This window comes from Primulina eburnea, chromosome 10 (assembly GCF_022965805.1).
Source record: "Primulina eburnea isolate SZY01 chromosome 10, ASM2296580v1, whole genome shotgun sequence".
NCBI lineage: Eukaryota > Viridiplantae > Streptophyta > Magnoliopsida > Lamiales > Gesneriaceae > Primulina > Primulina eburnea.
The window spans coordinates 32516799-32529889 of NC_133110.1; positions in this window are offsets into that span (position 1 = coordinate 32516799).

The window sequence follows — 13091 nt, forward strand, 5'->3', positions numbered from 1 at the left end:
GGGTTGAGAAACCATGAAAATTTTTCTTATGCAAACAATAAGAATGTGTTGAATCCTCCACCGGGGTTCAATACATCAAATGGGGAAGGGAAGCCATCATTTGAGGATTTAGTTGGAACGTTTGTTGCTGAATCTGGCAAGAGAATGGCTAGGACTGAGTCTAGGCTTGACAACCTAGAAACCCATTGGTGCTACTTTGAAAATCCTGGAGTCGCAAGTTGGGCAAATAACGAAGCAACTCACATCTCAACCATCAGGTGCAGTGCAAAAGAATGCAGACCCAAATCTGAGAGAGGTGAATGCTATTTTTATCCAGCATGAGGAGATTGGAGTGGTAAGCAAAGAAGAGAAAGTTGATCAGCCGCCTCCAAGCAAAAGGAGCCGAGGTAAGAAAGGTAAGAGTTATGATTTTGATCAATGCGTTGATATTTCTTTACTTCCCTATCCCCAAAGATTTTTACAATTGAAGGCTGAGTTTCAAAAGAAAAAAGGTCTTGAAGATCTCAAGAACCTACACTCTAACATTCAGTTTGCAGAGCTGGAAGAGGTGGCATTTACTGGAAGAGATGATAAGGGCAGGAAAGGAAATCTTCCTCAGAAGCTACAAGACCCCGGGGAATTTGTTGTACCATGTGAAATTGGAAGTCAATCAGTGAAAAAAGCTATCTGTGATTCAGGAGCGAGTGTGAACATAATGCCAAGTTTCCTTTACGAGAAACTTGGATTGAGTAGGATAAAGCCCACAGGACTAAGCTTGCAGATGGCAGATAAATTGGTTAGGACACCGCTGGGTATTGTGGAAGATTTTGAACTCAAAATAGATAAATTAAGGCTTCTAGCAGATTTTGTGGTGCTTGACATGGGGAACAGTCAGAATGTTCGTGCTATTTTAGGACGACCATTTTTGGCTACTGCTGGAGCCATCATTGATTTGAGACAAGGAAAACTGACCATGGCGGTTGATGGTCAAAACATAGAACTCAAGGCTTCCAAGATATCATACAAACCACCATGAACAAGAGTGGTATAGTCGGGCTGATGACGTTAAACCAAGCGCTGTGTGGGAGGCAACCCACAATTTATTTTCTTTAGCATTCATTTTGTTTTTATTATTTTATTTTATTTTACGTCCTTAGTTGTTAATTTTACCCACCACCAGATCTATCACCGCCGCAGCCCATGGACATGGATGACACAGATGCTGCGGACAACAACTCGAGCGCCCGAGTTTTGACACTCGTGCGCAAGGTATGTGTTTTCGTGTTCTTTATTTCTATACATTGAGGACAATGCATAATTTAAGTTTGGGGGAGGGTAAAATTGCGTTGCTTGTTAGAATTTTTAGAATTTTTCTGCAAATTTTTTTATTTTATCGCTCAGTATTAGTTAATTTGAATTTTTTTTATTGCATGTTAGAACTTGTTAGGTAGCATCATGGATAAGCAAAATGTGTGACCAATGATGAAAACTGAATTACGATCTTGAAATATATATGTGTTCATGAGAACCTAGGAGTCACAAATATTTTGCACTGTCGTGTTTATTGATACTATTGTTGCTTAGAGACAAGTTGCATGCCTATGATGCTAAATAGATGAGGGATATCCGATTCTTGGTAAAACTTGCATGACATCGATTGACACTTTTGCAGACTTAGAAATGATCTAGGCAGTCTTTCACAACATCCTTGGGCCTGTGTTCTTTGTTTACTGTCAATTGTAGCCCGTTGAGCTTCAAATTTAATTGAGATCCTTACTTTTTCTTCGTGCACCTATTTCACATATCATTTTGATTGCAAATTGCATGTGACTGGTTTGTATGAGATGATTAATGGATTGACGGTAATCTAGAACTTGTTTGAACACTTTTTGAGGCGAAATACAGATAATATGCGACATAGGAATGATTTAGGCGATCTTTGGAGCCGTTTTGAGCCTTCGAGCCTACCAACAGAACATGAAGTATCCCTAGTGTCCTATTTTGAGCCTATTAAAAAATCAAGTGGCGTATGTCAATGACATACAATTAGCCCCCACTTGTATCTATTCTGTATTCCACAGCAACTACCAAATGAAGCTTATACACTTAATTTCCTACCTGATTTTGAGAGAAATAAATTCAGTGGTGTTGTAATGATTCAAATGCTCCTTGTAAAGAAAAAGAAAAATTTAAAGCATGAAAAAAGGAGTTGGCAAAGAAAAGAAGAAGAAAAACAATGAAAAGAATGAATCAAAAGTGGTTAGCAAGAAAGAAAATACGGAAAATGGAGGATATGAATGAAAAGAAAACAATAAAGTGGGTGGTGGTTCAAAAGAAAATGAAAATGAGTGAAGTTGATGAAGTTCAAATATTTCTCTCAAATTTTGATTTCCATAACTTTATTGTAGCCGTGAGCCGTGGCCTAACGTTACAAGCCTACAAGACCTATTAACCTTGTCACATTTATCCAATATACTAGTGGAGAAAAGTTGTTCAAGTCAAGCCTATGGATACCTGAAAAACATTGTCATCAAGTATAAACTTTAATCACTTGCTTGCAAGCATCTCGTCGTGTGATTTCATCTTTGGTATAATTTCGTTGAATATTCATTGAGCCAATTAATCACCAATAAAGTCCTATGTGATCTATGAATGTGAACTTGTATGTTGATGAAGTGTAAGTTAAACTAAACTAAGGATTTCTTGATTCTGTAAGTGGATGGGCATTATGACTCTATTTGAGCACTCGATGGGGTAAACGAACATTGACTTATCACACACACACGTGATTCTTGGGAAATCGTTAATTACATTAAATAGATAAAATCTGAGGCCAATATCACTTCTTGCGAATCCATGACTGTTAAGAGTTTCATTATTTATTAATTGACTTCTTGTTTTTATTTTATTTTGCTCGGGACTAGCAAAAGTTCAAGTTTGGGGGGTTTGATAAGTGCAAGATTTGCACTTAATTTACATTTAAATCCATTTTGAATTATGCTTGTTTCGAACAGAATTATGCGTTTTTGTTTTGTTTATGTTGTCATTTCAGGAAATGGAGAAAATAGCGAACACGAAGCCAAGTGGACCAAGAAGCGCACGACCACGAGCACATCACCGGACAGATGTGTGCGCGCGGCCGCACCACTTCACGCGCAGGCGCGCGCACACCCACACAAATGCAAGACCAGTGAGTCGCGCGCCATCGCGCCACATCGCGCGCAGCCGCGCGCGCAAAGACAAGCACCCGAGCAGAACATCGCGCGCCACCGCGCGACATCACGCGCACCCGTGCGCGAACAGAAGAAGCGAATGCACAGAAGCTTGCGCACGGGCGCGCGAGATTACGCGCAACCGCGCGTACACCTGCACGGCCAAACACAGTAGCGTGCGCAGCAGCGCGATATCACGCACACCCGCGCGCACGGCGTCCCAGAAATCACTTTATAATGCGCACCGCTAGGTCAGAAGGGGGACACGCCGTTTCGGACGAAAATACAGAGGAAGACTCGGAGCGAAGGCGAGACGAAGGCACGACACGCGAAGATCGTTCACAAACATGTCTTTCCCTTTGTCTCTTTATTTGACGTGGATATTTTTATGATTGGATTCCGTTTTATTTAATTGTGTTCTCTACTCTTGTTTCATTGCAATTTACTGGCCATAAATTATATGTTGTGATTAATTCTGCAACTCGGGAGAGGGACTAGGGTTATAGATCACTAGAGGCACATCGTGTGATGTTTATATCGTTCGGAAGGCGTATAACTTTTGCTAGGCTTAGGTAAGAACATTAATTGCATCTATCAATTAAACTTAGATTTGTATTAGGAATAATTGAATCGAAGTTTGAATGATACAGTTATTCGTCACTTGGGAAAGGGGGAATAAAATACGTAAGTGTTCTTGGCCATTAAATAATAGGAATTCAAGAATTTAAATGCTACCAGGAAGAATAATCGTAGAAACTTAGTGAAATCATTACTCTAGATATTTTCTATCACTGATATTTCTCCATTCGGTAATTCGAATTATTATTCACTCGCAATTTAATTGTTTTTAACAAACCAATTCTCGTACGAATTTTCTAGATAAAGTTTGGACTATTTTAATTACAAGAATTGATATACAATTCTACACACACTCCTCGTGGGATCGATATCTGTACTCTAACCAGTACTAAAACTTGACACCGTACACTTGCGGTAGTGAAAACACGCAACAAGTCCAATATCCATTCTTCTGAGGGATCTTTATCAGACACTGTTAGAACCTCGGCTGACTCATATCCATCTTGTACAATGGCTGCATCCCCTGATTCAGATGGTTTTCCATGGAATATCTTCTTTCTTTCGGGGAATTCAATTTTGAATTGGCCTTCTTTATGACAAAAGAAGCATCTCCTTTTAGTTCTAGACTTGGATCTTGTCTTGAACCTATTTTTAATGAATTCCCTCCTCTCAGATCTTCCACGAACCATTAAACCTTCACCTGATTCTTCTTCTTTGATCTCAGATTTCTTCTTTAGCTCTTTAGAAACCAGTGTTTTTTGTACTTCCTCCAGGGACAAGGATTCTCTGCCAAAGATCAGTGTATCTGAAATATTCTCATATTCTTTTGGTAGAGATCTCAACAGCAACATACCTTGATCCTCATCCTCAATTTTTATCTCGATATTAACATGATCAAGTATGACTTTGTTGAAGTCATCTATATGATCCTCCAGAAACTTCCCATGCAACATCTTGAATGTATAGAGTCTTTGCTTCAGATAGGGTCGATTGGCCATTGACTTTGTCATGTATAGGTGTTCAAGTTTTGTCCAGATTGCAGCTGCTGATTTTTCCTTCGAGACTTCCCCTAGAACTTTGTCTCCAAGATTGAAGATCGGAACACTGTGGGCTTTATTCAAGATATCTTTCTTTTCCTTATCAGATAATGAAGAAGATATTGACTTCTCCCCCACTAGCACCTCATCTAATCCTTGATGAACCAGCAGTGCATGCATCTTCAGACGCCACAAAACAAAGTCATTTTTTCCGGTAAATTTCTCGACTTCATATCTTTCAGACGCCATGCTCTTTCAAGCCTGGGCTCTGATACCACTTTGTTGTAATTCGATTTGATCACGAACGAATTAACTCGTCCCAAATATCGAATTCAGGTTAATTTTGAAACATGCAATATATCAGCATTCAACAGTGATCAAGAAAGAAACTGAATAATAAGAAATGTGATCAACACCAAAGCGATTTAACGTGGTTCGACAAATTTGTCTACTTCCACGGACAAGCAACACTCGACCAATCTTTATTGAACTCAAGAACACCTTAATGGTGAATTTACAAGTTTCTGGATCAATCTCACATACACAGATCTCCACTCAATTCCTCAACAATGAATCCGAAAGATAAGAGAAAAAACTCTCTTTTGTTGTGAGTGAATGTGTAAAACAGAAGAAGCAGCCCCATTAAATTTCAGGGCCTCTGAACATATATACTTCTGTCTGTGTGAACACTATATGTAAGCAACTGTCACTCTCAACCATTTCTTGACTTTTGTTAATTCACCTTGTGCCATTAAGCCAGCTCAAACAGAAAACTAACAAGGCTCCACCGAAGTGTCAAGATCTTGAGATAATATCCACAAGTTGCATATTGTCTGAAGTGTTTTGCTTACTGAATTTGCATATTGTACTAAGTTTGTAACTTTGTTTGACTTGCTAGGTGCTAAAGGAGCAAAAAGAAAGGGACAAAGTTCACAAAATACCACTAACACATGAGAAATGAACTATGGAATTTCATCAAACAATACTTAAATTTCACATTATTGCAAATTCCTTCCCATGTTTGGACACAATCAACATTTTTTTCAGTCGCCAAATCAAATGGTAACTTATTTTATAAAAATTTTCACTATTGAAGAATAATATGTTTATATTTTATATATTTCTTCTGTTTAAGATGCAGGAGGGTAATGCAAACTTCTATTTAGGTGATCATATGTGTAAGGTCCAAAATTAAGACGACGTAATCCGACTGCATGCAAATATAGGAAATATGAAAAATGAGTAATTAATTGATTTAATTGTTAAATTAATTATGTGTCATTCATGATTATATGTTAAATATGATTGTATTATCTTCATGCATAAAAAATTATATTTTTTTAAGGAATATTTAAGTGACGATCGAGGAACGGAGACCGAGAGCTGAAAAATAGAAAATGTTTTTTATTGGTTATTTGTGTTTAATTATTTCAAATAAGGGTGGAAGTTTTTCATATTTTAGAAAATAAGGGGTTTGGAAGTGATTTTATACGCCGAGACGTAAATTTTTATGAGTGTTGGTTTTTCATTAAAAAAATGCGAGCTTTTTGGCAACCCGGCTAATAAATTCACAAATTTATTTAAGCAATAACTTTGATAATATTTTATTAAATCCTAATTGAGACTAATGGGCTTAATTTGATTGGCTTGATAGGCCTAAAGCCTAATTAAATATTTAATTATTGTATTTAATATAATAAAAACCTAAAACCCTATACTTTGCACACAACCTCACGGTCACACAATTGTAAATTCTGAAAACTCTCTCCACCTTGACACACCACACACACGACACTTCACACAAAATTTTGAAGAGCAATTCGAAGGGTTCAAGCAAGAACAAGCCAAGGTTTCGATCCGTTCTTCGTTGTCAACGATTCTTCGTGCGTATATAACGCAAAGGCACGCTATATTCTCCTTTTACTCATCATCACACCATATTATGTATTTATTTATGAATTGCATGAAAAATAAGAACACCTTGATATATTTTCGTACATGCATCAAAAGTGGATTTTTAAAGCTTGGTTTTGTTCCAAAAATCATGATTTACAAGTATATAAGGGGCTGCCATGTATTAGGATGATAAGGGACCAAAACACTGCACATGATAAAAGATATAAGCTTGTACAAGTTACTGTCATGGTGCTTGAGGGGATCGGTTATGTGGGCATGGGGGCTGGGCTTTGGTTCGGTTGGGGCCAGGGCTTAGCTATGGTCCGTGAGGGGTCAAGGGAAGAGTCCTAGCCATGCTAGGACTCGAAAACCAGGGGCTGGGAGGAGTCCTTGCCATTCAAGACACTACCCGAGAGCTTGAAGGAAATCATGCGCAGGTTTCAGAAGTTTGGGCAGGGAGGAGGGGCTCGGCCAGGGGGCTTGGGCTGGGCTAGGTTAGGTCCTTAGGGTCCTAGAAGGGTGCTAGAGGTGTTGGGTCAGGGCCTGGGTCGGTTGGCTAGGTCCTATCAACAGAAACATGGAGTCCATGCTAGGTGGGTTTCTCGGCCATTCATGATGCTGCTAGTGGAGCTTCGGTTATGGGAGCTTGGGGTTGGTCTGGGCTTGGTCTGGGCGTGGTCCAGGGCGGTTAGGGTCGGGATGGGTCGAGTGGTTAGCAGCTGGTAGTTTCCTAGAGGGAGAAAGAGTCCTATTGTCCAAGGGAAGGCTCACCCATACACAAGCACAGATTTTGGGGTCAAGTTCGAGCAAGTTTCGAGCGGGCCATGGGTGGTTTTTCAGGCTGGGCTTGCACAGTAGGGTGCCTAGATGGGTTGGCTAGGTTTTGGTTCAAGGTGGCTTGGGCGTGGCTCGGGTAAATTAGGAGATGGCTCGGTGTGTTCGTCGAAGGGTCAAAAACGAGATTAAATAAACCAAAATTGATTCCATTTTTCCACGGGGGTGGCTCATGACATGGAAGGGTAGAATAAATAATAAAAAGGCTATGTTAAAAATTTGGGATCAAAATAACGAGTTTTGGATTTATTCGTGATTTAATCGCCACATGAAACGCTAACTAACGAGTTAATTGAAACACCTAGTTTAAGCTTTATAAAATTATGGAAAATTAGGTTTAAGCTCAAATAATTATTAAAAGTCTAAGTTTTAAGTTTGGGAATTTTATATTCAGGTTTGCTTTAATTCGGGATTAAAACGCATTAATACGTCACATTTAAAGAATAAATTAAAAGTCCTTGATTTAAGCTAAATAAAAATATGAAAAAATTCATGTAGGCTTAAATAATTATTTGGGAAATTTTAGAGTCAATGAAATTAATAATAAGTCAAAAACGTGAAATTTTACGTCCAAGGGTAAAACGGTCTTTTTACACCTAAAATTAGTAGACGTCATGGCAGTGCCCTAAATGCTGTTTTATGTGCTAATATGATTATTTTCAATGGTTATGGATATTTATGGGGTTTTATATGATTATTTTAAATGTTGATGGAATTTATATATTTAGGGATTTTTATGACGAAAGATTTATTTCAAATGTTTATGATTTAAAATGTTAAAATGTTATATTAAATGTTCATGGTTATTTATATGTTAAAATGTTATTTTTTAAAACGTTTATGGATTTTATGGTTTAATTATGGACATTTAAAAGATATGTTGCATGCTTGGTTTAAAAAAAAAAACGTTATACGCATGTTTAATTTTTTAAAGTGATGAGAATATGAAACGTTGAAGAAAGTGAAGTAATTGGGACTAATACGATGATATGTTGGAAATTTCGTGAGGGTTATGGTCTCAGTGGGAGCCCGACGATCGTGTTTCCTTGGATATGGATATGTAGATGTATACGATGATATGTTAATACGTAAGGCCAAGGCCCAGTTGACGGGTGAGAGTGTCGCTGGTGTCCCCGCCACCCAGTACTGTGGTTACATGTAGATGGATCCATCGCCCAACACGTAGACGTAGACGTAGACGAACACGAAAGTCATAATTAACGATCTGAATTCAACGAAAAAAAAAAATACGTATATGTTGATGATAATATGTATATGATTATATTGAAGATGATATGAAAATGTTTACGAAAATGTTTATGCTGGAAGGTTATGCGTGTCATGAAAATGGTATTTTTACGTATAAGTATTTTTCACTGTTTCTTGTGGTTTTATACGTATTATTTGTTATCAAGAATATGACGTGTTGAGTCTTTAGACTCACTCGGTGTGATTGATGCAGGTGTGTATGATAATAATGTTGAGGGAGGCTTTGATGCCTAATCTGACTGGACTGAAGGTGCACATAACCCGAGGACCAGCGCTTCTATTCTTCCGCACTCATGATTTTAAGTTTATGATTTAAGTTAAAGATTTTAAGACTTTTTATTTTTGCTTAGGAGGGATTTTTGAGAGGACGATACTTTTCACCTTTATTGCTTTTAGGTTGGTTAGACAATTGATGCTTTTATGCTAAACTATTTCCATTGATTTTCAAGTACTAGTTCATCGATTTATTATTTTAAAATGGTGCATAATATTTTAATAAAATATTTTTATGTACTTGAGAGAGTAGGCCGAGTTTAGTGGGAAAAAAAAATTTAACGTTTTAAGAAAACGAATAGTAGACGTTTCAGTCATCAGTTGTGTGACACCCCTGACCTCTTTAAATAAAATACACAGCGGAAATTAAAATTTTTTTTAAAATACGGAAGGAGTTTCAAAATACATTTCTTTAAACATCTTTACAAAATAACAATACATGATCATTTGAATGACATAACAAAATACAAAACATCATTCCTATGATCATGCCAAAATCTTCCTTCCAACGGTGTATGCATATGACCCCCTGTCCACAGTCAACGTCCCGGGCCGCCACTCTGATCTGCATCACATGAAATAACTGAAATGAGAATAAATCTCAGCAAGTGGAACTCTTACATAGCAATGACAATAAACTCTGTAAAACATAGCTTTGAAATCATAAATACCATCAACTTTGAATCATAAACTCTGAACATGAATATCATAGCAATAGCATATAAATGAGATGGTATTTCTCTTTACTCTGGTTGGATTGATATCAATAGTATCTCTGCTCTGAGGTGCTCGTATCCCAAATCGATATAAACCGATAACTCTGAGGGATATAAGCCTATGGTCGTTGATCAACTAATTGCATGCAATCTCTGACTATGTATCTATCAATCCAATAAAACATTTAAACTCTCTCTTGGCATTAAAAACACTTTGAAACTCTATCTTTTCTCTTGTATTCCCTTTGAACAATAATTGAGACATAAAAGTCTCCAATATGCATAGCAATGGAATCAATACATAAAAATGAATCAATTGAAGAGAATAACACATTAAAACCTTTGAAACACAATACATATAACATCATGTGAGCACAAAGGATGAAATTCCACTTACAAACCAATAGAACACCTCAATCAAAGCTCTTGAACACCACCTACAACAATAATCCATAAATAACACCAACATCAACTCTATATCCAAGAATCCAAACTAAATAATCCATAAATCCACAAGAACAACAAACCCAAGTCAACTCTTAACTCAGAACCTTAAAAGAATCGCACCAAAAGCTTACCTTAGCTTCCTAGCACCAAGGAGAACCACGATCTCAAGTCGAATCGCCAACTAAACGCTTGAATCGAAGATAGGAAATGAAAGAAATGGATGAAAACCCTAAGAAATGGAGAGAATTTCGAAATGAAAGAGGAGGAAAAAGAGTAAAGTGAAGCCAACCACTCCAAAAAGTAACTAAATATCTCGCCCATACCTCCACCGCGGGTGCGCTGCCACTAGCACCGCGGGTGCGCCTAGCTCACGGCACAACACAAAATTCTGGAACACTCGGACCGCGGGTGCGGCGCTACAGACACCGCGGGTGCGGTCATCACCGCGGGTGCGGTCCTTACACTACCGCGGGTGCGGTCCTACTTCGGCTTCCCAACTCCAAAATCATGAATAGTACACCACGGGGGCACTCCTCTAAGAGCGCGGGTGCACTCTGGTCACGGCCAAGATCAAAACTCAACCAACTAAAATCGATCCGAAACTCTGAAAGGAACAACCAACAACAACTAATACATCAAGACAATAATAACCAATAATACTATGGCCCAAAACACAACTCTAAAACATCTAATCACATAACCCAAATAACAAGCAAAGCTTAAACCGTACCGTACACCGGGCTCGACTATTACAATCTCCCCTCCTTAGAGGAATTTCGTCCGCGAAATTGACGTCACTGCACGAACAACTCAGGATACTTCTCTCTCATCTCATCCTCCGGTTCCCACGTAGCCTCTTTGTAATGCCCTAGAATTTAATTACCGTAATCTGAAATGATTTGGGTATAATTACCGTAATCTGGAATTAATCTGAAATGATTTATTAATTAATTACGGTAAATATAGACGGAATGGAGTGGCCCGGAAAGACGGAATAATACACGAAATATGCGCGAGCAGTCCGGTGTGCGGATAAGGCTCTCGGCGCATATGCGCGGAATTGTGCGCGCATATGCGCCAGTCATGCAGAACTAGAGTGTGCCACTTGTTGTATGCGGCGTGGGTGTGTATATATATATATATACATGTAAACGTAATCTTCAGAAGAAAAAGAAATCGAGGGGAAGGTTTTGAAGTTCCGAGGTTTGAAATTAATTTGCGAGAAATCCGTCCGTCAGATTTTAAATCCGACTTCAGTACCGAATTCATATCAACGTAGACTACAACTGGACGTAAGTTTTGCTACGTTTAGACATGTTTTGAATTTATGATATTGTCTAAATTGAATAGGAGTTAGATATGATGTTCTTGACACAGTAGACATCGTATATCTGAAGTCAGATTGAAGAACGGACTGTGTATGGAATTGTTATGAATTTTCAGAGTTTATTCGATTGTAATATACCGAGTTGATATCAGAATCATGGTATTGTGGATTTTATAATACTGGAATTAATATCTGATTTGTACTGTATCACTGGATATATTGATATTAACCAGATTGGGATTAGATGAATTGTTGATTTGTTGGTACTGATATGGTATTTCCGGGATTGCGGGATTGTACAGAATTGATATAGAAATTGGTATTGATATTGATTATGAGTTTCTGTATTAATATCTGTGATGTTGGGATTGACGGGGTTACTGAGATTGTATTATTATACCATCGAAACATCAGTGAATTGATATTGATCAGAACATGCTTTGAATTGAGCTGTAGATTGACACAGTTTATTCGATATTGTGAATTCAGATTGACATGGACAGACGTGAAATGGAGTCTTCGTCTTCGTCAGATCATGAAGACAAAGGTATAAGTCAATGTGGTATTGGGAGATGGACTTGAGTCGGTTTAGACTCGGGTTTCCCTAAATCACATACTTTATTTTATTGCATTGATATTTGCATTGATTGATTGATATACTTGTTTCTTGAGTTATAGATTACAGGTATTAGAAGAGTAATCTTATGACAGAAGTGCCGTTAGTGGTGGGATCACCACGGGCACATTGCACGATGTCATAAGATGGTGTATTGGCGGATGTGCCAAAGACGGTCACTGGATGTTGGTTATCGATGTGGATAGATTGATAGCTCCTTCTATTATTGTTAGGTGATATTATATCGATGTGGATAGATGTATAGCTTATTCTATTACTGTTGGTTGATATTATATCGATGTGGATAGATTCATCGTTCCTTCTATTACTGTTAATCGATGTTATATCGATGTGAATAGAATCGGACTTTGTTCTATTACTGGTAATCGATATCCTATCAATGTGAATAGAATCAAGGCTTGCTCTATTACTGTTAATCGATAATATATCAATGTGGATAGAATCAGGGCTTCGTCTATTACTGTTAATCGATACTGTATCGGTGTGGATAGAACTGGAGTCTTTTCTATTACTGTTAATCGATACTATATCGGCGTGGATAGAACTGGAGTCTTTTCTATTACTGTTAGTCGATATATGCATACCAACTTCTGGAATCGGGATCCCTAGACTAGGATTGAGTCTAGTCTGAATTACGTAGCTACGAGTATAGTTGACAGTGGGTCATTGATTATGTTTCAGATTCGTTACATATTTTTTATACCTGATTACATGCTTTATATTTGTTTATATGATTGCATGTTTCATTGATTTATACTGGGAGTTATTCTCACCGGTTTATCCGGCTGTTGTCTTGTCTGTATGTGTACTTGACAACAGGTGGGACAGGTTCAGGGTCGAGGAGATGAGGAGAGATCGAGTTAGAGTGGAGACTTCGGACTTTGA